This window comes from Bos grunniens, chromosome 2, assembly GCF_055505025.1.
Source record: "Bos grunniens cultivar Pamir isolate PY7600 chromosome 2, Bosgru_T2T1.0, whole genome shotgun sequence".
Classification (NCBI taxonomy): domain Eukaryota; kingdom Metazoa; phylum Chordata; class Mammalia; order Artiodactyla; family Bovidae; genus Bos; species Bos grunniens.
The window spans coordinates 114,636,601-114,664,111 of NC_141166.1; the positions used below are offsets into that span (position 1 = coordinate 114,636,601).

Genomic DNA, 27,511 nt, shown 5'->3' on the forward strand with positions numbered 1-27,511 from the left:
GCTTCCTCTATTTCTTTGCATTGATTACTGAGGAAGGCTTTCGTATCTTTCTTTGCTATTCTTTGGAACTCTGCATTCAATTGGGTATATCTTTCCTTTCCTACTTTCCTTTTGCTTCTCTTCTTTTTTCAGCTATTTGTAAGGCCTCCTCAGGACAACCATTTTGCTTTTTTGCATTTCTTTTCCTGGGGATGGTCTTGATCCCTGCCTCCTGTACAATGTCATGAACCTCTGTCCATAGTTCTTCAGACACTCTGTCTATCAGATCTAATCCCTTGAATCTATTTGTCACTTCCACTATATAATTGTAAGGGATTTGATTCAGGTCATACCTGATGGTCTAGTGGTTTTCCCTACTTTCTTCAATTTAAGTCTGAATTGGGCAATAGGGAGTTCATGATCTGAGCCACAGTCAGCTCCTGGTCTTGTTTTTGTTGACTGTATAGAGCTTCTCCATCTTTGGCTGCAAAGAATATAATCAATCTGATTTCGGTATTGACCATCTGGTGACGTCCATGTGTAGAGTCTTCTCTTGTGTTGTTGGAAGAGGGTGTTTGCTATGACCAGTGCGTTCTCTTGGCAAAACTCTATTAGCCTTTGCCCTGCTTCATTCATTCTTTCGTTATATTATTATTCCATCACTTATTACCATTCCCCTCCTCCATCCCTCTCTTTTTTCCCCTACTGCCCTCCTCCTGGGCATTACATTCTCCTCCTATCTCTCCTGGTTGCTCTTTCATCTTGCTGGACAGCAAATCATATGAGAACTTCCCTTTCCTGCTCTTTGGATTTATTTTGCTGTTTCCTAAGTCTCTGATATTCCTCTTTTTTTCTTCCTTCTTTTGCTGCAAAATATTTTCAAGCAATTTCCCCAAAATGAGCATTTAAGAGATAAATATTCCAAGTCTGTGCAGCTTGAAAGTGTCTTCTACTTTTACACTTAATTGTGTTTGTCTGGATACAACATTCTAGCTTATAATTATGTCGCCAAAGAACTTGGGAGCTTTTCCTCATTGTGCATTAGTACCTTGTTTCTGATAAGAAGTAAAATGTCAGTCTGACTCTTGTTCTTCTGTAGTGTGGAAGATGAATTGCTTATGGTTTCACTATCTTCAAGTCAAATCCTAACAATCAATTTTCCCATTTTAAACCTGAGCCCCAACAGGTCTGTGTTCTTTTAATGCTAACTTATGATATTTCAGAGATTGACTTTGAAAATATAGAACTTCATCATTCAACAAAAAAAATCTAGTAAAGAGATGAAAAAGATGTTTCTTTTCTACTGCAGCTACAAAGGGAGAGACATTCTTGCTCATCTTAAAATTTGGTTAAAGGATTTGATGAAGTTAGGTGTTACATGTGAACTCTCATAAGGACACCAGTCTTGTTTCCTACGTAAAGTCTTGCACATCTATTTGTAACTGCTACCAGTTCATCATGTTCTCTCTAATATAAATCTGTCACTGGAATTATTATTTGAACAAAGGGCTCTTGTAGATGCTAGAGATTTTAGAAATTATTGCCATGTCATGTGAACATAACCTTCAGTGACCCCTGTCTTGTTAAGGCTTGTTAGGATAGTTTTATCTGTTGTCCTGGTGATAATGCTGTAGTTAACAACTATGTTCCCAAGTGGTCTAAACATTACCAGAGGAGGTTCCTTGGCTCCCTCTTCTTCCTGTTCACATAATGGACAACTAAGTCAGCTTTGTGAGAGCCCCTCACATGACAGAGAGTTTAAGTCTTGTCTATGATTCCACATGGTTGTATATTCAGTTGCTTCAGCACCATAGAACACAGCAACAATTTCTCAAACCAAGAACTGGTTTAATAAGATATTTTACTCTTTAGTCTAATACCAAAACGTATTATTCAATGTGCCATTCAAAACATATCTCTTTTTCAGTGTTATTTGCAACATATTTGTATCATTTCAGTTTCTCTTGGGAATTTTTGGAGGGGAGAGGAAATTGAACAAGAATATTAAAAAGCAAAGTGGCAGTTCCTTTAATTTAAAAAAATGTTACTCCCTGACCTCAGATACACATCAAGGTGCAGGAAAACAATGTCCTATAATAATATTCCAAATACTGTAAAAATCTTCCTACCAAAACCAAAAGTATTCTCTATATTACTGTAATATTAAATCTTTACTACATCTATTATTCTATAAAGTAATCAGTTCTAGGACATAGAACAATAGAAAAAAAATTACACTGTGGAAAAGAAACTTTCCTCAGATCCATGTGAATCTCCATCATCACTGAAATTGATCAGATAGATGAGCAGAACAGAATAGGGTGCAAAAATAGGCTCACATATAGAAGATTATTTGATTTATCACAGAAGTGCCAATCAAATTCATGGGGAAAGGAACGACTTTTTAATATATGGTACTAGGAGAAGGAAATGGCAACCCACTCCAGTATTCTTGCCTGGAGAATCCCAGGGACGGGGGAGCCTGGTGGGCTGCTGTCTACGGGGTCGCACAGAGTCGGACACGACTGAAGCAACGTAGCAGCAGCAACTAGTTCAAAGGATGAGCTTCCCAGGTGGTGCAGTAGTAAAGAATCCGCCTGCCAATACAGGAGACACAAGAGATGTGGGTTCATTCTCTGAATCAGGAAGATCCCCTGGAGTGGGAAATGTCAACCTCTTGCCTGGAAAATTCCATGGAAACACGCTGCAGTCCATGGGGTAACAAAGAGTCGGACATGTCTGAGCAATTGAGCAGGCACGCACTGGTTCAAAGGATATTTGCATTTTAAAATTGGGTAAACAGTAGCAAATTATTCACCAGAAAGCTAACAGTAATTTATGCTCTCACCAACATGCTTAAGAGTGCTTCATGACCTACTCAATGTTCAAGGATATTTCAAAGGATGGGTATTCTGTTTACTGAGCACAAAGTACTCTTTCTGTGTGTGTATATAATGCAATTCATTCATTATTCAAGCAACAAGTATTTACTGGATGCCTCATATATGCTAGGTACTGCTCTAGGCCCTGGGGATTTGGCTGAAGGCAAAATACTTACTGTCTTAGAACTTACGTTCTTGTAGGGGAAGACATAACAAACAGATATAAATATACAATTTTATAGCATTCTATCTAAGTTGTATGAGAGGAAAACCCAACAGATAAGAGCTTAGAGAGATGAGGGGTAAGAGCTCTAGTTCATAAAGGAGAATCAGGGAAGGACTCTCTGCAGAGGTGAGGAGGAGGCCAAGCAAAGTTTAAGGGGAACGTGTGTGTTCAGGCAGAAGTTCTGAGAGTAGAAAGGCCCTAAATCAGGAAAATGCTTGGTGTGGGAGAGACTCCAAGAGAGACTAATGTGGCTGGAGAATGTATGCAAGATACAGAGGTAGGCTGGGACTGGTTCATACGGACCTTGTTGGCTATAGCAAGACATTTAGATTTTATTCCAGTGTAATGGGAAGCCATTGAAGGGTCTTCAGCACTGCTGTGGCATAAGCTGATTAATATTTACAGAAGATAATTTTGATTGTTGTCAGGAAATGAATGGGAGGGGAAGGAAAGGGAGCAAAATGATCTTTAGTTGTGGCCAGAGGGACAGTAACTTGGACTAGGTGGGAGCCAGGAAAGTGTGGAAATGTGACCCAAATTGGGACCTAGCTGGATGTTGTAACAGTTAGGGCTAGCTGGTGGTTTGGATATTGGGGTGGGGTGGGACCAGGGGCAGAGAGAAGTCAAGGATGACTCCTTGCTTTGGGATCTAAACAACTGGGTCAGTGGTAGCGTCACTGACTGAGAGAGAGATGATTGATGAGGGAGACAGTAGGGGGCATTGGAAGAACTTTGGTGTGCACGAGTGGAATAGCCCAACATGCATCGACAGATGAAAAGATAAACAAAGTGTAATAATCCGTACAGTGAACTATTATTCAGCTATGAAAAGAAACGCCATACCGATACATGCTACAACATGGCTGAAGCTAGAAAACATTATGCTAAGTGAAAAGAAGCCAGACACAAAAGGCTACATATTGTATGTTTCCATGTGTGTGAAATATCCAGAATAAGCAAATCTATAGAGTCAGAAAATAGATTGGTATTTGGCAGGGGCTCGCTAAGAATTCGGCACGACTGAGCGACTTCACTTTCACTTTTCACTTTCATGCATTGGAGAAGGAAATGGCAACCCACTCCAGTATTCTTGTCTGTAGAATCCCAGGGACAGAGGAGCCTTGTGGGCTGCCGTCTATGGGGTCTCACAGAGTCGGACACGACTGAGGCGACTTAGCAGCAGCAGCAGCAGGGTGGGAGGAAGAACTCGAGAGTGACAGGTTAATGGAGGTTTCCATTTGGGGCGATGAAAAAATTCTGGAGCTGGACAATAGAGGTAGTTGTACAACATTGTTAATAAACCGCTGCTGCTGCTGCTAAGTCACTTCAGTCGTGTCCAACTCTGTGCGACCCCATAGATGGCAGCCCACCAGGCTCCCCTGTCCCTGGGATTCTCCAGGCAAGAACACTGAAGTGGGTTGCCATTTCCTTCCCCAATGCATGAAAGTGAAAAGTGAAAGTGAAGTCGCTCAGTCGTGTCCGACTCCTAGCGACCCCATGGACTGCAGCCTACCAGGCCCCTCCATCCATGGGATTTTCCAGGCAAGAGTACTGGAGTGGGTTGCCATTGCCTTTTCCAGTCAATATACTAAATGTCATGAAATTTTATACTTTAAAATGGTTACAGCAGTAAATGATATGTTGTTTGTATTTTAGCACAATAAAAAAAAAATCTGAGACAACACAAATTTTAGGGGAGTTTTTGTATGTAGGGAAATTTTTTGTATGTAGGGAAAATTTTTGTATGTAGGGAAACTCAAGCATTCAGTTTGGGACATGTTAAATTTGGGATGCCTGTTACATATTCAAGTAAAGCTGGATTCAGGAATCCAGAGCTCAGGGGAAAGTTTAGGACTAGAGAAGTAAATCTGGGAGTCATTAGCATAGGGATGACACTTAAAGACTGAGAACTGGGTGAGACCACCTAGGAAAGTTGTGTAAAGAGAGAAAAAAGAAGAAACTGAGCCTGGACTACCTTGCTAATGGTCGGGAATAGGAGGAGGACCAGCCAAGCAGCTGTGGGCATGCTGGCTCCTCAAAGCAGTAGGAGAGTTAGGACAACATGGCATCTCTGGAGCTCGGGTAGAAAGCACTTTGGGGAGAGGGGGCATCAAGTGTCGATTACTGTTGAGAGATGGAGTAAGATGAAGACAGCTGGCTTTTGTGTGATGGAAGTCCCTGGGACCTTTACAAGGGTGTAGTTTGTGAGGAAATGAACTGACAACACAGAGTCAGCCAGGCTCTCCTGTCCCACTCTCTCATGGCCTCATACCTTGTGTCTGTAAACAATAATATCGCTGACCTTGGTAGCCCTGTGCCTGCGTGCCCACTTGGCCATGGACCACATTGGTCTGATTTAGTGTATCAGTAGTCTTTGAAGACTCCCTGTTGCTGCTGCGCCTGCCCAGAGAGGATAAATATGTCTGCAGTCCCCACAGCTCCTCAAGTCTTTTTCCAACTTCCCTGGTCACGCCTTATCTGCCCAGGGTTTAGTGAACAGTGTGAGCAGCAAGGCATAGTTCCAAGTGGTTATATGCATTACTCAAATGCACTAGCTTAAAATATTTTTTTTGTTTGGTTTATGAATTTCTCAAAGAGATGTATTAAAGTTTTCTAACATCAATATAGATTGATCAATTTGTATTTCTTTTTCTAAAAACTATTTAGTATTTATTTATTTGGCTGCACTGGGTCTTCATTGCTGCATGAGGGCGTTCTCTAGTTGTGGAGTGAGGGGCTGCTCTTTGGTTGTGGTGCACAGGCTTCTCGCTGTAGTGGCCTCTCTTGCTGCAGCCGTGGGCTCTCCCAGGCTCCAGTGGTGGTAGCACACGAGCTTAGTTGCCCCTTGGAATGTAGAATCCTCCCAGACCAGGGATGGAACCAGTGTCCCCTGCATTGCAAGGCAGATTCTTAACCGCTGGACCACCAGGGAAGGAAGCCCTAATCTTATATTTCTAAGGCCTTCTGCTTGTAGAATTTAATAATTCTGTACTAAGAGAATAAGTGTTTTGACTCTCATGTCTTGTTAGTGAATTGTGATTTTTATCATCTGGAAATAGCCATCTTTCTTTTTAATTGTAATGACATATAGCTGGATTTTTTAAAATCCAAATCAAAACTTGGTTTTTTAATATGGGAACTTAACTCATTCACATTTTGTATTACTAATATATTTAAATATACTCATATTATCTTGGCTTATGTTTTCTATTCAGTTTTTTTTTTTCTGTTTCTTCTTGCTGTCTTTTATTAGACTGATCAAGTTTTCTCATGGTTATACATGTTCTAGTCAAGTTTTACTGTTGGTTTTGACTCAGTTTTTTTTCTCTTTTGTCTCACAGTGTCTGTTTCTTTGGACTATCTTTTGACATTGTTGTTTTTTTTGAGTGCATTTCTGAGTACTGTAATTATTTTAGAGATAGTATGATTGTGGCAAAACTTCTGAATCCTTGTATGTTAAAAATGTCTCCAATTTTGCTCTCATATTTGATTGTAAGTTTGCCTTTATAGATTTCTAGGTATGAAATCATTTTCTTTCAGAATTTAGCACCCAAGATTGCTGATGAGAAGTCTGATGCTAATCTGCCTCTTCTCTGATTATAAGTAACAGAAACTGGCTCTGGCTAATTTGTGTAAAAAACATTTTATTGGCAGGTTATTGGGCAGCTCACAGAATTACCTTGAAGGCCGAAAATCAAGCTTGGAAAACCAGCAGGATGCAAGGGGGCCACAAACAAGGATACTCTGTAGGAACAGTCTGGTTAGGTCATTGCTGCCAGTCTTTGTGGTCACTCCAAATTCAGGTCCTGGATGGAACAGTTAACACTCAAATTGCCAAACCAGAAAGCAGAGTTATCTGCCAGGCACCCAGTAAACACATGTGAGAGGCAGAAAAATGGCTGGAAAGATGTCCATAGCTTAATGCCTGGAACTTATAAACATGTTCCTTTAAATGGCAAAGAGACTTTGCAAATATGATTAAGTTAGACAATTTGAGAAAAGGTGATTAGCCTGTATTATCCAGGTGGGCCCAATTACATGATTCCTTAAAAGCAGAGAAGCTCTCCCAGCTGTGATCAGAGGGAGACGTGACTAATACAGAGGGGTCAGAGAGACGCAGTGTTACTGTTTTTGAGGATGGGGGAAGGGGGCCATGAGCTAAGGTATGTGGTGGCTGTTGGTAGCTGGAAAACGCAAAAACCAAAGTCTCCCCTAATGTCCAGAAAGGAATGCTGGCACCTTGAGTTTAGTCCTGGACTTTTAATCTACAGAACAGTAAAGTGATAAATTTGTGCTGTTTGAAGCCAGGGTGGAAGATTGTTATGGCCACAATAGAAAACCGGTCCACCACACATTTGCACTGTTTCTCTGTTTTGATGCTAGAGCAATGGAAGGCCTCACTCGGGGGCCGGCTGTGGACACTGTGAGCCTTGAGGAGCTACTTTGTCATCTAACACTTCCTCCTGTCTTCTTGCATCCCATCACTCTCTGACGTCCCTCTGATGTTTTCTTTCTGCTAGTTTAGGGGCAGGGGAAGGCCAATGGACCCCATGTTCTGAATACAGTTCTTTAATAAGGTACCCTGTTGGTTGATTCAGAGCTGCCTTCTGTATTATTGTAAATGTCCCTCCGAGTGTGGAACTTGACTTGCTCTTTCCATTGTTTTAATCATTTATTTGGTTTTTCAGCAGCCAGTTTGGGGATGTGATTTTTCTTCACTCTTTCAATGTTGTTAAATTTTATCTTTCAAATATTTCAAATTTTTCTGATAATAGTGCCTTTTCCTGTTTAACAGTGCTATGTGAATTTCTTCTTTAAAAACGCTTTGCACCTGTCATTGTAAGAAAACTGGGGTGGAAGGGAACGTGATCTTATGTGTTCAATTCACCATCTTGATCCAATTGATGCCTATTACTTAGGCTGATTACTCTGAACCTGGGGCTCAGGCAGAATCTGAAGGACTAGAAAGTTCCCTGAAGGGTGGGCCATGTGGTCAAGTCTCAGCAGGGAGGCACAGGAGGAAGCCAGTGGAACACAGGGTTTAGGAGGACCCAGGTGATGTTCAGGTAAGCCCCCTAACAGGAAAAGACAGAACAGACCTGAGTTCAAACCCCAATTTTGCCCCTTTCCAACCAGGTAGACTTAGGCAAGTTTCACCTCTAAGAGCTTCCGTTTTTTCGTTTTAAAATGGGGTTAACACCATCTATCAGACAAGGTTGCTCTAAGAATTAAATGAGAAAATATTGGCAACGTGCTTATCATAGGCTTGGCAATATTGGGTATTTACTGAATGCCTTTACATGGATTAATCTTGTTTAATCCCAACTTTTAAACCTATTACACAGATCAGGAAACTGAGGAATAGGGAATTTAAGTAAGCCGCTTAAGGCTGTAATCATAAAGTGGCAGAGGAGGGATTTTGAACCTGGGCAGTCTGGCCGTCACGTCTGCACACCCACATCATGCTGCAGATTACCCTATTGGGCTGAGTGCTCTCCTTTGCCTTTCAAAATTTCCTGTGTGGTTTTGGTGGAGGGAGCCAGATTGATTTTAGGAACAAGAAAAGGATTGAGTCAGCAAGAGAGGATTAAGTGGCCCCAGTAGCAGGCAAGCTGAAGCTGGTGGATCTTGTAGGTTATTGTTTAGTATCCAAGTTTGTTGGCTAATTTGCTTTTATCATGCACTTATTTTGTGGAGTTAACGCTTGCATAACAGTAACGTGTACATATCTTAAAGGCACAGCTCAATGAATTTTCACATGTGTTTACACCTGAGTATTTACTATCTGGATCAAGCCAAAGAATGTTTCTAGCCCCCTTGAAGGCTCCCTTGGGCCCCCTCCCAATTGGTACCTGGCCAAAGGTAACTATTGTACTAACCACTATCATTTTGGGTTGGTTTTTAGTCCATTTTTGGACTTTGTATAATCGAATATAGGGTTTGTGTTCTGTCATGTCTGGCCTCTTTCACTCATCTTATTTATTTATTTTGATGAATCAGATGCTATGAATCTGTGAGCAGATGAGCACATTCCATGAGCAGGTAGTTAAGGTCTCTGAGTGTGACCCCAAGGGCTCTGTATACAGTATAGCCTTTTGTGCATCTCAGTAGCTAGCTCTGGGGGATGGGAAAGAAAAGGGAAACTTGCCCAGGCAGGGCCACTATTCGCTCCTGAAGGCTCTCAAGGTGCCCTGAGCTCGAGGGCGGACGTTCTAGGTATACTGTGTGTGTGAAGTGAATGTTAGTTCCGTTTTTCTTTCTGGGATTCCCCTTTGAGGTGGGACAGCTGCCTGAGTTCGGTTGAGGGTAGAGCGTCCTTTGCCTTTTTGCAGCTGTGGTGGTGCAGTGGAAAACTGACTTGCTCTACACACTTGGGTGCAAGTCATGTCCATGCCTGACTCCAGCCTCTGGGAACCCATTTTCTCAGGGTAGGGGCACAGCTGTCTTCCCTGTGAAACACTGCCTTCCATGTCCTCCCTCTTGAGGATAATTCCAGCTTCTTTTCTGGAAGAGCCAAGAATTCTCAACCATAAAGAAGCTCTTAAAGTTCTTACACCTAAAGCATGAGAGACTCCTGAGCTTTGGAATAAAAAGCTAGGTTTCCTTCCAGAGAGGAAAGGAAGAGGGAAATCTTATTTTCCTTCTATCCAGTAAGTCTCCAACAGAGGTGGGAACAGGGTATAAGTGACTACGTCAGTAACTCCTGTCCCACAGTGCTGGGTTCCAGATCTGCTCTCCGTGAACCATGGGGGAAACCGGGCAAAATCACACTTGAATCATCTCTGCCCCAGGTTTTCCAGCTACAAAATGATGGTGATACCAACCTTGCAAAAATGTTTTCATTGGTAAATGAAACTAGCTATTTGTAAAGCTCCATATTTAGAGTCCTAGTAAATGTATTATTATTTTTTTTCTACAGGAGGAATCACCTGCTTGCATGGAAGTAGGAATAGCTGAATTGGGTGGCCTGGACTGCAGAGAAGCGAAGCACTTTGTCAGGCAGGTGGGAAGCAGGCTGGGGCTTCTCTGTCTCCTTTATGTTTCTGAGCAGGTAAGTGGCATGACTCAGAAGGTACTGGGAGGTACTATGTGCTCTCAACATAGTACCCAAACCTGACCAATAATAGAATTTCATGGAGAGTTTAAAAACATTCCTACCTCAGTTACTTACTTTCTTTAGCCACTACTCTGGTTAAGGATCTGATTCAGTAGGGCTTCAGGACAGGGGGGGAAAAAATCCTAGGTGATTCTGATGACCAGTAAGGTTTAGAGACTTGTTCTAGAATATATTCCTGCCCCAAAGTCCGATGGTTTGAAACATTTCCATATTATCTGAGAGGCGGGGTATAAAATTAGAACTGGGGGTGTCCTAAGTCATCTTAACCACCGTGAAGGAATAACTTTTATGGAACTGTCTAGATTACATGAACCTTATATCATATACATTGTAAAGCCTGCGTCTTGATTTCTGTGACAAAATTTTCATCAAGGTGGCGGAGAAGGCAGTGGCACCCTACTCCAGTACTCTTGCCTGGAAAATCCCATGGATGGAGGAGCCTGGTAGGCTGCAGTCCATGGGGTCACTAAGAGTCGGATATGACTGAGTGACTTCCCTTTCACTTTTCACTTTCACGCATTGGAGAAGGAAATGGCAACCCACTTCAGTGTTCTTGCCTGGAGAATCCCAGGGACGGGGGAGCCTGGTGGGCTGCTGTCTATGGGGTTGCACAGAGTCGGACATGACTGAAGTGACTTAGCAGCAGCAGAGGAGCAAAGCTCACCGGTACCTTGTTCAAGTAATTGTACCATGCTCGGTCCCAAGCACTAACCAAATTATTCCTTTAACTGGGAATCATTATTACATTAAAGTAAATCAGAATGATCAGGCATGCCTTTCTCTTCTTCGTAGCCCCTCCTTAGCTTCTGTTATTGAAGGCATATTAATAACTACCTCTCTAGGATGCAACCTCTGAGCATTCTGATGAGAAAGAACATGAGATGATGGGCCCTTAGGACTGTGAGCTGAGAATGTCCATTAGAATCCTAAGAGATTAAGTCAGCACGTGGAGAGAATGGAAATTAGAATTCTGATGGGAGATGGCTTGAGGGGATCAACCAAATCTAAGATTCTAGTAGTGCTTTATTACATGTTACTGTAATTGGAACCTTAATTTTGCAATTTATAATTGAGTTTGGGAGTATTGAAAATTTAGAGAGAGGGAAGAGATGAGAAAGGCTTGGGGAAGCCAGAGGATGTGAGCACAATACAAGCCCAGGTGGGAGATGAAGAGGGATGGAGTCAGAGAGTAAAAAGGTTGTTAAGGTAGAACAATACCCAGGTAACAATTGTCTCCTTCAGCCCTTTATGGTCCTTGCTGGACAATTCCCACCCCAACTTTTCCCTGCCTCTGGTTACTATTTCACCCTGGTAAAAGGGAGAACTAAACTAGTTTCTTGAGGTAGTCTCAAGATGACTTAAGTAGAAGTCTAGGAGATGGCTTAGATTATAGCTGAGAAAATACCTAAATGTATCAGATCACAGCTTTGTCCTGTATTACTTAGATGGTTTACTGGGGGCCGAGCTCATGGAACTTTTGCAAATAATCTGGAGCTTAGAGGGTGTCTTCATCACTCGTTTTTGAGAATTTGAATCCTGTCTGTGCTGTTTATTGTGTGCATGTTGCATTTGTTTTTTGTTTTTTTTTTGAATTGAGTTCCTGTTGGAGCAAAACTGGCTGATTGCTGTGAAGAGGTTTGATTTTTGGTTTTGCTGCACTTAGAGAAAGCAAATGAAACCTAAGAATTAAGTTTCTTGGTTCTGTGTGCACTAGATTTATATTATACCTTCTCAGAATGAAGAGGCTTTACTGCTAGGGAATAAGTGACTATAAATCCTCCTAGCTTGTCATTTCCCCAACTTTAACCTCCACCCTTACTCCCACTGGGTTATTTTGAGGCATTTGAAGTAAATCTCAGATGTCATTTTATTTCTGTGGTAAGTATTTTAGCATGTGTCTCTAAAAGATATGCATTCTTTTTAAAAACATAGCTTCAGTTTGGATTAAGTGACTAGCAAAGTAAAGAGGTGTACTTGCAAAACAAAACATAGCCACAATACTTTAATAGTACTCAAAAATATTGATAAAAATTCCTTAATATGATCAAATATCTAATCAGGTTTAAATTCCCTCCATTTTTGGATTTTGCTGATTAGTTCACTGAGATGTTGCTTAACAAATTCCTTTATTCCCTGTACATCCTGTAAGCTGAATATTAGCTCTAGAAGTTTAATCTGACTTGGCTTGGCTTTTTTGGCAAGACACTTTGTAGGTTATATAATATAATTCCAAGCTTACGTAATTTCATTGGAAAGCATATGATTGTAGCAGGCATTGACTAGAAAATTGTTCATTTTTGACTGCCCCTCAACTTAACTATCAAGCTATATGCACCTTAGACATACCTCATATACATACCTTCTCCTTTGTACTATTTTAACTGATTAGGAAATGGTTACTCAGTTGTAAGCTCATCTCACAGAAGGTTCCATTAACCTCAATATATGTAAGTAAGCATTTTCTCAATTCCCACCTGTGGTGATATTGCTGGTTGTCTGTTCAACTACCATCCGTCTCACCTGTCTAATGCACTGACAGAGCCTGCTTCCTGTTAAAAAGTCTGGCCACTTCTTCCAAAGTGCCTGGTTTCTGGGAAACTCTTTCCTTCTTTATGAGGATTCTTGTCATCTTTGGTTTTTTACATGAAGTGTGAGGTTGTTATTTGGTGTTCAGTGGCCATCTTCTGACCAAAGGGAGTAAGCTTAAGGATTAACACCAATGTGTCCAGGATGATGGGATGGAAATGCGGGATGAGTCCAGATGCTCAGTAAGTCATGGAGCCACTGGATTAGACAACCTTGCAAATGCCATGCCTCCAGACTTCTTATGTGAGATTATTTTAAAAGGTGTATTTAAACCACTTTCAGTTGATCATTTGCAGCTATAAATAACACACCAGGTATATTCAAATAAATTTCTTTTGTGTTTCTGCTCACTATTTAAAGCCCTGATATAGGGGGGAAACCCCTATAAACTTTTATCTTGAGTCAAAGTCTTTGTTAAGCACACTACTAGAGCTAACATAATGATACAGATAGCACAAATCATTGAATCATCAAAATTAACTTGTTTTGATGTCATATTTTAAATCAAATCAGTTTTTGATTAGATACAAATTGAAAAAGCACACAGCATCTTAAAAGTAGAGATAGAGGCCTAAACCTTCTGTGTTGGTGATAAGAATTGGAGTTGAAATATTTTCCCGTCTCGTCCTCAAAGCACATAACCAAGAGTTGACTTTGAGTATTGGCAACAAAGGGAAACTTCTCCTGTTACATTTTGCTGGACATAATATCCGTATTAAGTAGGAGAACTGGAATGTCTGAATCTCCTCCTTTGCAAGAAGACAATTCCCAGTGTTCAAATTGAATGCACAAAGTTAGCGGGCAGTGATGAGGATTTAATTTTTTTAAAAGGTATGATGTTTGAAATCTAAGGAGCAGCTATAGAACTGAAAAAAGCAAAGGATAGCTGATGATCTGTCCTGTGCTTGTTCCTAGTTCTATTTTTTTTTTTTAATTGATAAATAACATGATGCTCCTGCTTGTATTTTGCATTCCCAGACTGTTGGAAGCAAAGTTTTATTGTTTTTCGGTCAGTTGTAGATTGCACCTTTGTCCTTGTAAACAAGGTGATGACAGTGAGTGGTTCCATGAAACCCTTGGTAACAAACCTCCTTTGTGCTGTGTGAAGAAGCCCTGGCTAATAAGTGGATGACATCAGCAGGCTTCCCACCCATTCCTATGGATCCTTCAAAGTACAGAGACTCATTGTTGATGACTTTCACCCTGAACAGCTGCCGGTCTCACTGGCTTCATTCACTGTGAAGATGGTGATCATACCTCCCAGAATTCAAATAATCATGTTTTCAGACCATGTGTCAGGCCATCTGCCCTTGGGTCTGTTTAGGAAAATATGATCACCTTAATTATGACACAACCCCTTCCAACTTCTCTGCCTACTTGGAGGTTTTCCTCACACGTCTCATTGTTTTGGACATGTCTCAGGTGGTGTCCCTTCTCCTTTGCTAAATAAGCAGAATTACCTATGTTTTCAGTGGAAACATCTTCCCATAGGGATCCTGCCTAGAAGGCATTTCAACATGGTCAATACTTATATACAGTAAGGCAGAGCCTACCTCCCTAGGAAAAACTACCTGATTAGAATTCTGAGTAATTTAAATGTCCATTAGCACAATAAAATTCAAAGCCTTTAAAATTGCATAACGTGATGCATTTAAGTAGTTGAGCGTAGCTTATCTTGGAAAAGTCACTGAAAGGAAGAAGGCAGGGTCAGTGTTCAGCTTTGGAGATAGGTAAGAGCAAAGAGCAACATTTGAGCCCACTGGGGGCAGGCTCGCTGTGTACAAGTGGTGGATCAGGCAGCAGGCTTGCTGTTTGTCTGACACTGTGGCTTGGAGACGGAGAAGGCAATGGCACCCCACTCCAGTACTCTTGCCTGGAAAATCCCATGGGCAGAGGAACCTGGTAGGCTGCAGTCCATGGGGTCGCTAAGAGTCGGACATGACTGAGCGACTTCACTTTCACTTTTCACTTTCATGCATTGGAGAAGGAAATGGCAACCCACTCCAGTGTTCTTGCCTGGAGAATCCCAGGGACGGGGAGCCTGGTGGGCTGCTGTCTATGGGGTCGCACAGAGTTGGACACGACTAAAGTGACTTAGCAGCAGCAGCAGTGGCTTGGAGAACGTACCAGAATCTCTGCTATCTTTGGTGTCCTTAGTGCAGTGAGCCAGGCACATGAAAGGCGCTCGGGAGATACTTGCCAAACTGCATTGACACGTAACTTTTACTTGATTCTACTGTTTGCTACCCCAGATAAATGCACTTGCAACCATCTTTCTGGTTCAGAGTCTCAGAGCTGGTCTGAAATGCCATAAAGAATGTTTGTGCTTAAGGATAGTTTTTCATGGAGGTAGGACTTTGATCTTCTGAAAATTTTTTAATCTGATTATGTAGCCAGAATATTAGAAATAAAGTTTAGAAGAGGACAGACAGTTCTTGGATATAAGATTGTTAATGGTTTGGGACAGGTGAATAGATATATTTATCTGCTTCTGTGAGCCTTACCCCTTTTTATAACTACAAGGTATTTTATAGACACATTTTTCTATTCAGTAGTCAAGCTGTAAACGGACTGAATCTTGATAGTTGTGTCTTTAAAAAGGGGGGGGGGAAAGAGAAAAGAGAAGCACTGCCATCATTATCCTAATGGAAATGTCTTTTGTCTTTGGAAGCACAGGCCCAAAGCTGTGGACCATCACTGGGCCTTCACTCCACTTTCAACCCATCCCGTCTATGGGCTTCCTGTAGGTCTGTCCCTCATATGTAACTCTGGTGCTCTGAGAGGAAACTCTACCTATTGTTTCCTTAACCGAATCCCATGTTTTTTTGTTTTTTTTTTTCCATAGAATTGTAGGTGCTCAGTAACTTTGGGTAACTTGTTGGGTAAGTAAAACAACAAGTGGTGTTTAGCAGTATTGTTGAGTGGTGTAGCTTTTCCTTCATACTCACAAGTTCCCTGGGCCCAGAATCAAATCTCCCCCACCTAGGTGTCTCAGCATACATATGGACACACCAAGTGTTTATGTCTGAGTAGGCAGAGCATGGACGCGTTCACGAACACCAAGGGAGACTGCGGTGTTAACCTTCCCCCCCGTCACCAGTGTAGCCTGCTGAGCAACAGAAATGTTCTCCCAGGTCCTTTCAAGATCTCACAGGTTCATGGTAATAGGTGGGAAAGGACCAGAGAGATTTTTAAGCCAAACTCTTCCTTCTATTGGAAAAGCCCCTGATGCTGGAAAAGATTGAAGGCAAAAGAAGGGGATGGCAGAGATTGAGAGGGTTGGATGGCCTCACCGACTCAGCAGACATCAGTCTGAGCAAACTGTGGGGGATAATGGAGGACAGAGGAACCGGGCATGCTGTGGTCCACAGGGCCGCAAAGAGTCGGACACAACTTAGAAACCGAACAACAACTTCATTGTGTAAGTGAAAAAAACTGGGTCTGGAGAGGTGGAGCAACTTATGCAAGAATCATATATAGCTAGTCTTTGGCAAAACCAGGAAGAATCTGAGTCTCCTTGAAAGTCATTTTTCTTCCAGAAATATTTTAAAGCTTTATGTTAAAGATCCTCATTTTATGGCTATATATATGCCATCAAATAGTTATAATCAATTACTCCTCAAGGAAACTCTAAAAGCTTTTAGCTAATTATTTCCCATTTGACACATTTCAGGATGTCAAATAGTTCTTACATCAAGATAAAATACATGACAAGTTGAAAAGAAGAGCCATAAAAAGATAGAAAACTTTAAAGGAGTTATCCAAAAAACTGGTAACATGACTCCAATCCTTTGGGTACATTCAAGGTAAAAGGATGAGCCTCTGAGGAGGGCTTAATAAATAGTTCCCATCTTCCTCACCTGGATTCTGAACCAATTGAGAAACAGGAAAGTAGCGGATAGAGGTCAAAATATCACCTTTGTTACTGAAAGAAGCTGAGTGGAAAGCCGAACTTAGCGTAGCAGCCAAGTGGGCTGTTAACGGAACCGATTCAGGACCACCTTCTGGGCAGAACCAGTAATGCCTGAGGGCAGGACCACTTCTAAGAGGAAGAAGGGCCAGGCTAAGCTTTCCCAGTGAGTGAATAGTGTTGGAAAGTGGTGCCAGGAAGATTCCAGGATGTTACAGCTGGTGCTGGACTCAGCTATTCCCCATAACTAAAAGGGGGTTGCAGACGGGGAGGGAAAATATGTGATGAGGTTTCTCTGGAGGAAGATAATCTGAAAGCCCCTCCCACTCCAAAGTTGCTTTTTCCTGGAAAAGGCTTCTTTCAGAGAGCTTTACATACGCCTCGTGCAGCTTGGAGGGTACTGGTGGTTGGGGTTTGGGAACAAAGGAGAAGTGGCTGGACTGGGTGGGCCAGTGTTGGCAGAGAGAAAGAGAGAAGTAGGAGGAGCGAGGCGGGTGGTGGGGGTGAAGAGAGGGAGGGAGAGAGACAGGAAACTTTGTTACTGTCCAATAGGGCCACCTAGAGGGGCTCTCAGGCTTTTGAAGGGATAAGCTGGAGTTTTGACCCAGAGCTAAGGAAGTTTTAGCTGATCTAGGAGAGGGCAATGGCACCCCACTCCAGTACTCTTGCCTGGAAACTCCCATGGATGGAGGAGCCTGGAAGGCTGCAGTCCATGGGGGCGATAAGGGTCGGACACGACTGAGCGACTTCACTTTCACTTTCATACATTGGAGAAGGCAATGGCAACCCACTTCAGTGTTCTTGCCTGGAGAATCCCAGGATGGGGGAGCCTGGTGGGCTGCCGTCTCTGGGGTTGCGCAGAGTCGGACATGACTGAAGCGACTTAGCAGCAGGGAAGCTCAGGTGAGAAAAGGATGGTGGGTATCTGAAGCTCCCTTTGAGAGCTCCCCACACCAAAAAGAGGCAACTTTCAATACCCTGCTGCTGCTGCTAAGTTGCTTCAGTCGTGTCCGACTCTGTGTGGACTCCATAGACGACAGCCCACCAGGCTCCCCCGTCCTTGGGATTCTCCAGGCAAGAACACTGGAGTGGGTTCAATACACTAGCTTAGCCCAAAAATAGAAAAGCTAGTCAATTAAGAACCCTCACCCCACCCTCCTTTACTTCTTCCTTCTCCTGCTTTGACCTTAGAACAACCATATTTACTGAAATGGGGCAGATAATTGGAAGGAGTAGGTAGAATAAAGGAAAAGATGGACCTTGCCCCTGTCCCTGGCTTCTGGACTGCATGATGCCCCAGAGAATAAAGGGAAAAGTTTTGCTTTTAAATCTGATTCCAGGATTTGATTATTACACAGGATTGGTTCTTCTCACTTATTAATTGAGACTGTCGGAGACTTTAAGTGGCTGTGGGACTTGTTACCTGGGAGTGATTTAAAACCAGTCCTAGCATAGGGTTATGGAGGTTTTCATCCAGCGGCAGGGAAAGAACATTCCTTCACTGGAAAATTTTAAAAGTGACAGTGGAAATAAAAAGGTTGCTTTCTCATTTGAGAAGATTAGTTTCTCCTTCAAATCGAACAGCCTGTTGACTTCATTTTGTTGGATTTTATTTCTCTTGCCCACCAGCATGGGATTGTTTGTGGTGTCTCTACATTTATTAAGGACTTCCCTGGTGGCTCAGACGGTAAAGTGTCTGAATGCAATGCTGGAAACCTGGGTTCGATACCTGGGTAAAGGCAATGGCAACCCACTCTAGTATTCTTGCCTGGAAAATGCCATGGACGGAGGAGCCTGGTGGGCTACAGTCCATGGGGTCGCTAAGAGTCAGAAACGACTGAGCGACTTCACTTTCCTTTCCTACATTTATTAAACATGCTGCCTAAGCCAGAATTTGGGACACTGAGCACACTGGAGACTCCAGCCAACCAAGGGCCCCATCCTACTGATGGCACGTGCTGCGTCTTCCCCAGGTGGCAGGGCACATGCACGGCAATGTGGGGCTACTTCTCTAAAGAGTTATAAACTCAAGCAGGAAAATGATCAATGCGTTTTAGTCAGGAACAGTGGTCCTTCCATGCTCTCTTCTCTTCAGAGCACTCTGCCAGCAAATAGCACTGCTAATTAAATCTGTTGGTGAGTAAACTTAAGGAAATATATTAAATGGCTCCCTCCAGTCCTGCCCAAACCTGGAAGAGGAGGCCAGCTTGAGTTTTTACCACCATCTCCCAACACCCTGTGTTATTTGATCAGAATAGTTTCCCTCCAAGATATTAATGATTCCTAGGGTTGCTTTAAAAAGTTTCTTTATTATACATGAAGTGATTGAAAACTGCCAATCATGAATCTGGCAATCCCCTCTCATGAGCTTAAAGACTGTTCTGATTACGATAATTACATTTTTATGAATATCCTACCTAGACAGTAACAATTTTACTGTGTCAGACTACACCACACAAAGATACATCAATTTCATCTGCAATGAAAAATAGATTCTAATAGCTCAGTTATATTTATATGATAGTCAAACATCAAGATGCAATGTAAGTACTTCAACTGAAAGAATTCTGATCATTATTTAACCTTGGGATGGTGATTAAGGGTGAAGGCTTGTCAGCTTTCATGAATTATTTTTTTCATGATTTTTGCTGTTTTGATTTGATTTTTAAAACTCTGTAATTTAACACTTATTAACATTTGGATTCTACCCCTACCCTCCATGATATGTGGACAAGGCAACAGCAATAAAAGATTAATAGATGTGATTGATGGTCAGAGGATTAGGTAATTGTAAGACATAATTATGTTTCAGGAACAATAGTGCCATGCCAACTGGTTTTCTTCTTGCCTAAGTTTCTTCAACCATGATGCAAATAATGGACACAGTGTTCAGGTTTGATGCTATGAATACACATTATTTTAATGTAAGGAAAAAACTGTTCCATTAGTACAGATAGTCAACAGTGCTGGTCGAAGTGTACTCTGAGAACCAGTAGCATCAAGGCTCACCTAGAAGCCTTGTGGTGTCTCTACATTTATTAAGGATTTCCTTGGTGGGAAGGAGAAATGTAAATTCTCCTGCCCCAGATTTGTTGAGTCAGAATCTTTGGCAGTGGGGCGCAGGACTCCGTCTTAACAAGCTCTCCAGGTGATTCTCTGAGGTTTAAGAACTGCTGCTTTAGCATCTTGTAGCTGTTTCCTTTGACTACAGTGAAACACTGCTGGGTATGGACGGGTAATCCTAGCAGCACTGAAAGTGTTCCCTGTTAACTGTGGCCATGTCCGTTCCAGGGGAACTTAAGTGGACAAGCTCTTTTGGTCAAATCCCTCTTAAGTGGGCTTTTTCTTCTCTTCGAATCCCCAGACCTCACAAACCATAGGTTCTTCCCATTACCACTCGTTGGTTCATCCTCCCTGGTAGAGGTATGTTTGTGATCCCTTTCTAATGTCAAAAGCTCTCCGCCACCCTGAACCTCTGCTGATCCTTTCCCTTTGTTAGAACCTTTTCCCTATGGTCATCTTGAGTTGCTTAAAAAATTTAACATCCAACATGATGCTCTTTATATTTCTTATGGCAGCAGCTGCACTATATATTTTGATAGCACTATTAGTCAAAACTATTTACCAGAATGCACCAGAAAATGCTATGTGGAAAGGCTGCACATTGCAAGCACACTTAATTCAAGAAAACACAGAAGAACATATTTAGTATGAACGCTGATGCAAATTCACCAGGACTGTGCAGGGATGTCAGTAACAGTTTTTCTTTGACTGAGAAATTAAGGAAATGTATTACAGAGTTTGGTAATAGATGACAAAAGGGGAGGGAGGAAGGGAAAGAGTTTGAGAGAGAGAGAGGGAGAATTTTGTAATAAAAAAGTATTTCCAAGACTAATAGTATTCTAATGAATCAACATGCGTGGGGCAGTGTTAAATGGAGTAAATGAGTATGACAAAAGTGAATGGCATCTTATGATTTAATCTTCATATTACTTTATAAAAATATTCTTATATATATACGAGTATATGCTTTTAAAGACCCAAATCTAAATCCTGAATGTGCATCAGAATGACCTTGAAGCTTGTCAGAATTACAAATTTCCATGCTTGCTATGGCAGCATAAATACGAAAATTCAAGCCTACAGAGGAAATTAGCATAGCCCCTGTGTGAGGATGACGTGAAGATTCATGAAGCATTCCATATTTTTAAAAAATTTTCTGGGTTCCAAGAGACTTTTATTTTGGTATCTTGGAGTCCAGGAGTTTTTATGTAAAAACCACTCTGCTGCTGCTAAGTCGCTTCAGTTGTGTCCGACTCTGTGCGACCCCATAGACGGCCTCCTACCAGGCTCCCCCGTCCCTGGGATTCTCCAGGCAAGAACACTGGAGTGGGTTGCCATTTCCTTCTCCAATGGATGAAAGGGAAAAGTGAAAGTGAAGTCGCTCTGTCGTGTCCGACTCTTAGTGACCTCATGGACTGCAGCCTACCAGGCTCCTCCGTCCATGGGATTTTCCAGGCAAGAGTACTGGAGTGGGGTGCCACTGCCTTCTCTGAAAAACCACTCTAGGTGATTCTAGTGCAGGTGGTCCTTAACTTTCATTTTGAGCAACACTGCAAATCTCACTCAGAAAGAGGGAAACCTTTTGATTTGTGATCATGAGGCAATAAGGCTCAACCAGTGTCACAGTATCTTTGGATCCCCGTGATGCATTAAGTCACGCTCTTGACTAGCACATGCTTTCTGTCTAGTTCTGGAGTTATTTGTGCACTTGCCTCCACCCCCAAAAGACTATAAGCTCCCCGAGACACAGGAATTATGTGGTATACTGACGTTTGTGTCTTCAGCTAGACTCACACCCTGCCTTCTCCTTATTGAGAAGATGTTCAATAATATTTGTCAAATGAATGAAGACACTAAGGGTTAAAATGAAATTCAATGAGTGTGATTGAAACAGATCCTTTCACCCCCAGCTTTTGAGACCTTAGAGTCAGGTTTCTATCTGTGTCTCAGCTGTGCATTTGTTATGTGGGAGGTCAGTTTCTTCTTCCTTCATAGGGCTGCTTTGGGGTAAAATGATGTAATGTATATGAAAATTCTTTGAAATTGCAGAGCCACTTGTTTCAGGTTTTTAGAGTATGACTGTCTATTTTTCCCTCTAACTTCATTTTTCCTATGAATGAGTGCAACTTACATGACTGAGGCAAAGAACACAGCATTCACTTCTGGCAATTATGGGAAAGCGAATCCTATTATTTGAAATTTGAAAGAACCACCTGGCTTTTCCAACTTCAATACTAAAAATTGTAATATAAATAAAATAACTACCTCACAAATAATGGGGAATACAAAGGAAGGGAAATACACGGGGGAGCAAATGAGCTATTCATACTGATGTTTGATTCTGAGACCGGACTTTCAGATATCTGTGTGTAATGAAGTGACCTCTGAACTTTAGTGGCTCCCCTAAGATCACCTTAAAAGGTAACAGTTGTCCGATAAGATAAGCTGAAAAGTACAAGTATGTAACATCCCTTTCAAAACCTTAAGGTAGAGATTATGATTACTCCTCAAGCTATAAAGAGCCAAAGAGTTGAAAGAAACTAGGTCACTTACAAGAGGTGATGTGCCCTGGGTGGTAAATGCTGGTCCAGGTCTGAAGCAGTTCATAGCCCAAAGAGGAAAACAAGGACAAGGAGTTTTCCATGAGATTACATGTATTCAGTTGAGCCTATGTTGTCTTTTATGTGTGTATATATTTATTATTTTACTTAAAAAAATTGAAGCATGTTTGATTTACAATATTTTATTAGTTTCAGGTGTACGGCAGTGATTCGGTATATTTCTGACTGTAGTCCATTATAGGTTATTACTAGATGATGGCCGAAATTCCCTGTGTCGTACACTACATTCTTATTAGCTGTTTTATACATAGTAGTTTGTATCTGGTAACCCATACCCCTAATCTGTCCCTTTCCCCTTACCTCTCCCCTTTGGTAACCACAAGTTTGTTTTCTGTATCTGTGAGTCTGTTTCTGAATTGTATATATATTCATTTGTATTAGTTTTTAGACTCTACATATAAGTGATAATCTTATAGAATATGTTTTTGTATGTCTTTTCCCACTAAGTATAGGAGTTTCCAGGTCCATCCACATTGCTGCAAATGGCAAAATTTCATTCTTTTTTATGGCTGAGTAGTTTGGCAATGGCAACCCACTCCAGTACTCTTGCCTGGAAAATCCCATGGACGGAGGAGCCTGGTAGGCTGCAGTCCATGGGGTCACTAAGAGTCGGACACGACTGAGCGACTTCACTTTCACTTTTCACTTTCATCCATTGGAGAAGGAAATGGCACCCCACTCCAGTGTTCTTGCCTGGAGAATCCCAGGACGGGGGAGCCTGGCGGGCTGCCGTCTATGGGGTCGCACAGAGTCGGACACGACTGAAGGGACTTAGCAGCAGCAGCAGTGTTCCATTGTGTGTGTGTATGTATCACATCTTCTTAATCCAGTCATCTGTTGATGGACTCTGGGGTTGCTCCTATGTCTGGGCTATTGTAAATAGTACTGCTTTGAACATTAGGGTGCATGTATCTTTTTGAATTAGTGTGTTGTTTTTTTCTGGGTAAATGCTAGGAATAGAATTGCTAGATCATATGGTAGTTCTGTTATTCGTTTTTTGAGGAATCTCAAAGGTTTCCTTTTCTCCACATCCTCTCCAATATTTGTTTTTTGTAGACATTTTGATGATGGCCATTCTGACAGGTGTGAGGTGATATCTCATTGTGGTTTTGATTTGCATTTCTCTAAGAATTAGTGGTGGTGAACTTCTTTTCATGTGCCTGTTAACCATCCATATGTTTTTTGGGGGAAAATATCTATTCAGATCTTCTGCCCATTTTCTGATTGGGTTGTTTTTCTGATATCAAGTTGTATTAGCTGTTTACATATTATGGATAATCCTTTGTTGGTCACATTATTTGCAAATATTTTCTCCCCCCATTCCACAGTTCATCTTTTCATTATGTCATTTGTTTCCTTCGCTATGCAAAAGCTTTTCAACTTAATCAGACCTCATTTTTTGTTTTTGCTCTTCTTCCTTTTGCCTTAGGAAACTGATCCAAAAATATTGCTACAATTTATGTCAAAGAGTGCTCTGCCTATGTTCTCTTCTAGGAGTTTTTTGCTTTCCATTCTTACATTTAGGTCTTAAACCATTTTGAATTTATTGTTTTATTTGGTGTGAGGGAAGATTCTAATTTCATAGTTTTAATCGCATTGTTGGCTGCCCAGTTTTCCCATCATCACTTCTTGAAGAGTCTGTCTTTTCTCCAATGTGTATTTCTGTTGTAGATTAATTGACCATAGGTGCATGGGTTTATTTCTGGGCTCTGTATTGCTCCATTGATCCCTGTGTCTGTTTTTGTGCCAGTACCACACTGTTTAAGTTACTATAGCTATGTAGTATAGTCTGAAATCTGGGAGAGTTGTTATCTGCTGCTTTGTTCTTCTTCCTCAAGATTGTTTTTTGGGGTCTTTTGTGGTTTCATATGAATTTTAGGATTATTTGTTCTAATCTAATTATCTGTGGGCAGTACAATGACTGAATTATTTTAGAAATAGCTATAGGCCACTCAGTAGTACAGAGGAAGCAAACACTTTTGGTCTCTACTCTTTATCTGGAATTCTCATTTTACTCTGATAGAAAGCCTGTGGCTTAAATTTTTTAAGACAATCACTTTGTTCAAGTTCTATATCAGAACCTGAGGAGGACCATAATGTGAGGACAGATCCAGATTTTGTGAGGCTGGAAGCTTTAGATAATTTAGGGTGCCCTATTGTTTAAAAAAATACAGTAATAATTTTAAACATTTGATACAAAAGTGAGTAATTAGAAGGAATCAATCCTTCCAAGTGGTGGTCACAAAGGTGGAGTGTCATTTGTTTCTTAGAAACATGCCTCTGTAATACTGGGAGCAAAATTTTAAGATAAAGGGATTTGCAATAGAATGTTGATGGGTGGGACATTTCCAAACATTTACCAGTAAGAGAAATACATATATGCTAAATGTAGCTCCAGAGACAGACATTCAGTGCCAAATGCTCAGAGTAGGGAGAAGTAGAGCTGTGGTGAAGACAGCAGTGAAGGGCCACTCTAAATTATACATGCAGGAAGCCTTCAGTTACTTGGAATGCTTAGAGAACTGAGTAGACTTTTCAAATTAATCAAAAACAACAAAACCCCCTCATTTATTGGCCATCAAAACTTTAAAATAATACAATCTTTTTCTTTTTTTCAATTTCCCTGTAGGTTTAAGAACTTAAAAAAAAAATCAATTCATGTAATTTACCAATTGAGTTTAAGGAAAAAAGAAACCAAATAATTACTTAGAGGGGAAAAGAATAAGGTATTCATTCTCACCTTAATAGAGAGTCCTCTGTTGCTTGGGTGACTGAAGTAGCGCCCATTCCTGGTGGAAACATGGATGCTGGTCTCCTTAACTGCCTCTCAGAAATCATTCAACTGGCAGAGTTATGGTGGGAGCATTAGTTTGATTGTGATGAAGCTATAAATGCTCAATTAAAATTTATTGAATGAATCAATGAACCAAATGAATGGTTCCAGTTTGGACAAATCAGGACAGTTTCAGAAGCATTTTTATCCCGAAGAATTCTATAATCAAATTTTATCAAGCTCTTGAATGCATTGAAAACTCCTTCCTGAATATGGCCTACGTTTGACAGCAAAAGGATTAGGAAATGGAAGGAAACTTTTACTAAGCGTCTAACATATGCCTGGGGCTTCCCTGGTGGCTCAGATGGTAAAGTGTCTGCCTACAATGTGGGAGACCTGGGTCAGGAAGATCTCCTGGAGAAGGAAATGGCAACCCACTCCAGGATTCTTGCCTGGAAAATTCCATGGATGGAGGAGCCTGGTGGGCTACATACAGTCCATGGGGTCACGGAGAGTCGGACACGACTGAGCGACTTCACTGACATATGCCAGGTACTTTGCTGATGTCTGTGTATTTCTTTAAGCACTGTAACCATTTTGCAGTGTTGGAAACTAGATCTCAGGGCTAAGTAACTTGTTGGTGGCCTTTCAGGGAGCCAGTGGCAGAGCTAGGATTCAGATCCAGGTTTGTGTCCAGGGTTCATTCTCCTGACTCTGTAACTTGTCCTTTGACCTTTTCTTCCCAGCAAATGTTGAAAGACACACAAAACTTTCTAGATAAGGAAACTGAACCTCAGAGCACTTAAGTGACTTGAAGGAAGAGATGAAAGCAGATTTTCCTAATCTCTTAACCATTATACTATATTAAGGTGTGTATACAAACACACAGCATATAATTTAAAAAACTGTCAAAGTTGGAGACAAGATGGCAGGTAGAAGACTTGAGTTCACCTTCTCTCATGATACCACCAAAATCACAACCGACTGCTTAACAACCACTGACAAAAAAAGATTCAAACCTACCAAAAAAGACATTCTACCCCAAAAAAGCCACAAGATGGTAGGGGGGTATTTTTGTGATATATTCAAATCCCATATTTGCCAAGTGGGTGATCTACAAACTGTAAAATGATTATATTGCTGAGGATCTCCCACAGGAGTGAGAGTTCTGAGCCCCATGTCAGGCTCCCCAGCCTAGAGGTCTGGCACTGGAAGGAGGAGCCCCAGGAGCACTTGGCTTTGAAATAGGCAAGGCTTGAGTGCAGAAGCTCCACAGGACTGAGGGAAACAGAGATTCTACTCTTAGAGGGCTCACACAAGCTTTCACTCTGGGACCCAGGGCAAAGCAATGACCCTATAGAAGCCTGAGCCAGACCTACCTGTGAGTTTTCTAAGAAGGCAGCAGTCAGCTGTGGTTTACTGCGCAGACAGGGACACTGGAGGCAGATGCGCTGGGGAATGCTCATCTGCATGAATTCTCCTGGAGGCTGCCATTTTGGCACCGAGATCTGGTCCCACCCAACAGCCTGCAGGAAGGTTGGAACACAGCCCCACCCATCAGCAGACAGGCTGCCTGAAGTCATCCTGAGCCAACAGCTGCCAATAAACACACCCCTTAACATGGCCCTGTCCATCAGAGTGACAAGACCCCGTTCCACCCACCAGTGGACAGGCACCAGTCCCTCCCACCAGGAAGCTCACACAAGCCCCTGGACCAAATTCACCCATAAGAGGGCAGACTCCAGAACTAAAAAGAATGACAATTCTGTAGCATGAGGAATGGAGACCACAAACACAGAAAGTTAGGCAAAATGAGACAGTAGAGAAATATGTTCTAGATGAAGGAACAAGATAAAACCCCAGACGAACAACTAAGTGAAGTGGAAACAGGCAATCTACCTGAAAAAGAATTCAGAGTCTTGACAGTAAAGATCACCCAAGATCTCAGAAAAAGAAGGGCGGCACAGACCAAGAGGATACAAGAAATGTTTAGTGAAGAGCTAGAAGATTTAAAGAACAAACAAACAGAGATGAACAATACAATAACTGAAATGAAAATTACACTGGAAGGAATCAATAACAGAATAAATGAGCAGAAGAATGAATAAGTCAGCTGGTAGATCAGTGGAAATCACGGCAGGGGAACAAAATAACAAAAAAAGAATGAAAAAAAGTGAGGACAATCTAAGAGATGTCTGGGACAACATTAAATACAGCAATATTCACATTATGGGGGCCCCAGAAGGAGAAGAGAAAGAGAAAGCGCCTGAGAAAATATTTGAAAAAAGATAATAGTCGAAAACTTCCCTAACATGGGAAAGGAAATAGTCACTGAAGTCCAGGAAGCCCTGAGA

General features: G+C 41.6%; 2 long non-coding RNA genes and 1 other non-coding gene across 4 annotated transcripts in view; 2 read left to right on the top strand and 1 right to left on the bottom strand.

The window, feature by feature from the left end:
• The window catches only part of LOC147378578 (uncharacterized), a 73,697-nt gene that overhangs the window by 31,871 nt on the left and 14,315 nt on the right, over positions 1 to 27,511 (top strand). Inside the window, exons 1-2 of one of the 2 annotated variants that reach the window (XR_015147924.1) lie at positions 7,162 to 7,250; positions 10,007 to 10,138. This is a non-coding gene — a long non-coding RNA (uncharacterized LOC147378578). Of the gene's footprint in view, positions 1 to 7,161; positions 7,251 to 10,006; positions 10,139 to 27,511 lie in introns of those variants that run through there. The other variant, XR_015147923.1, reaches the window with a different exon arrangement.
• On the bottom strand, positions 2,439 to 26,671 carry LOC147378579 (uncharacterized). Its single transcript, XR_015147934.1, has 3 exons — positions 26,537 to 26,671; positions 25,125 to 25,226; positions 2,439 to 2,576 (listed from the first exon to the last, which is right to left on the bottom strand). It is a non-coding gene; the product is annotated as an uncharacterized LOC147378579 (long non-coding RNA).
• LOC147378580 (U6 spliceosomal RNA) lies at positions 20,804 to 20,909 on the top strand. The gene has a single exon (XR_015153570.1). It is a non-coding gene; the product is annotated as a U6 spliceosomal RNA (small nuclear RNA).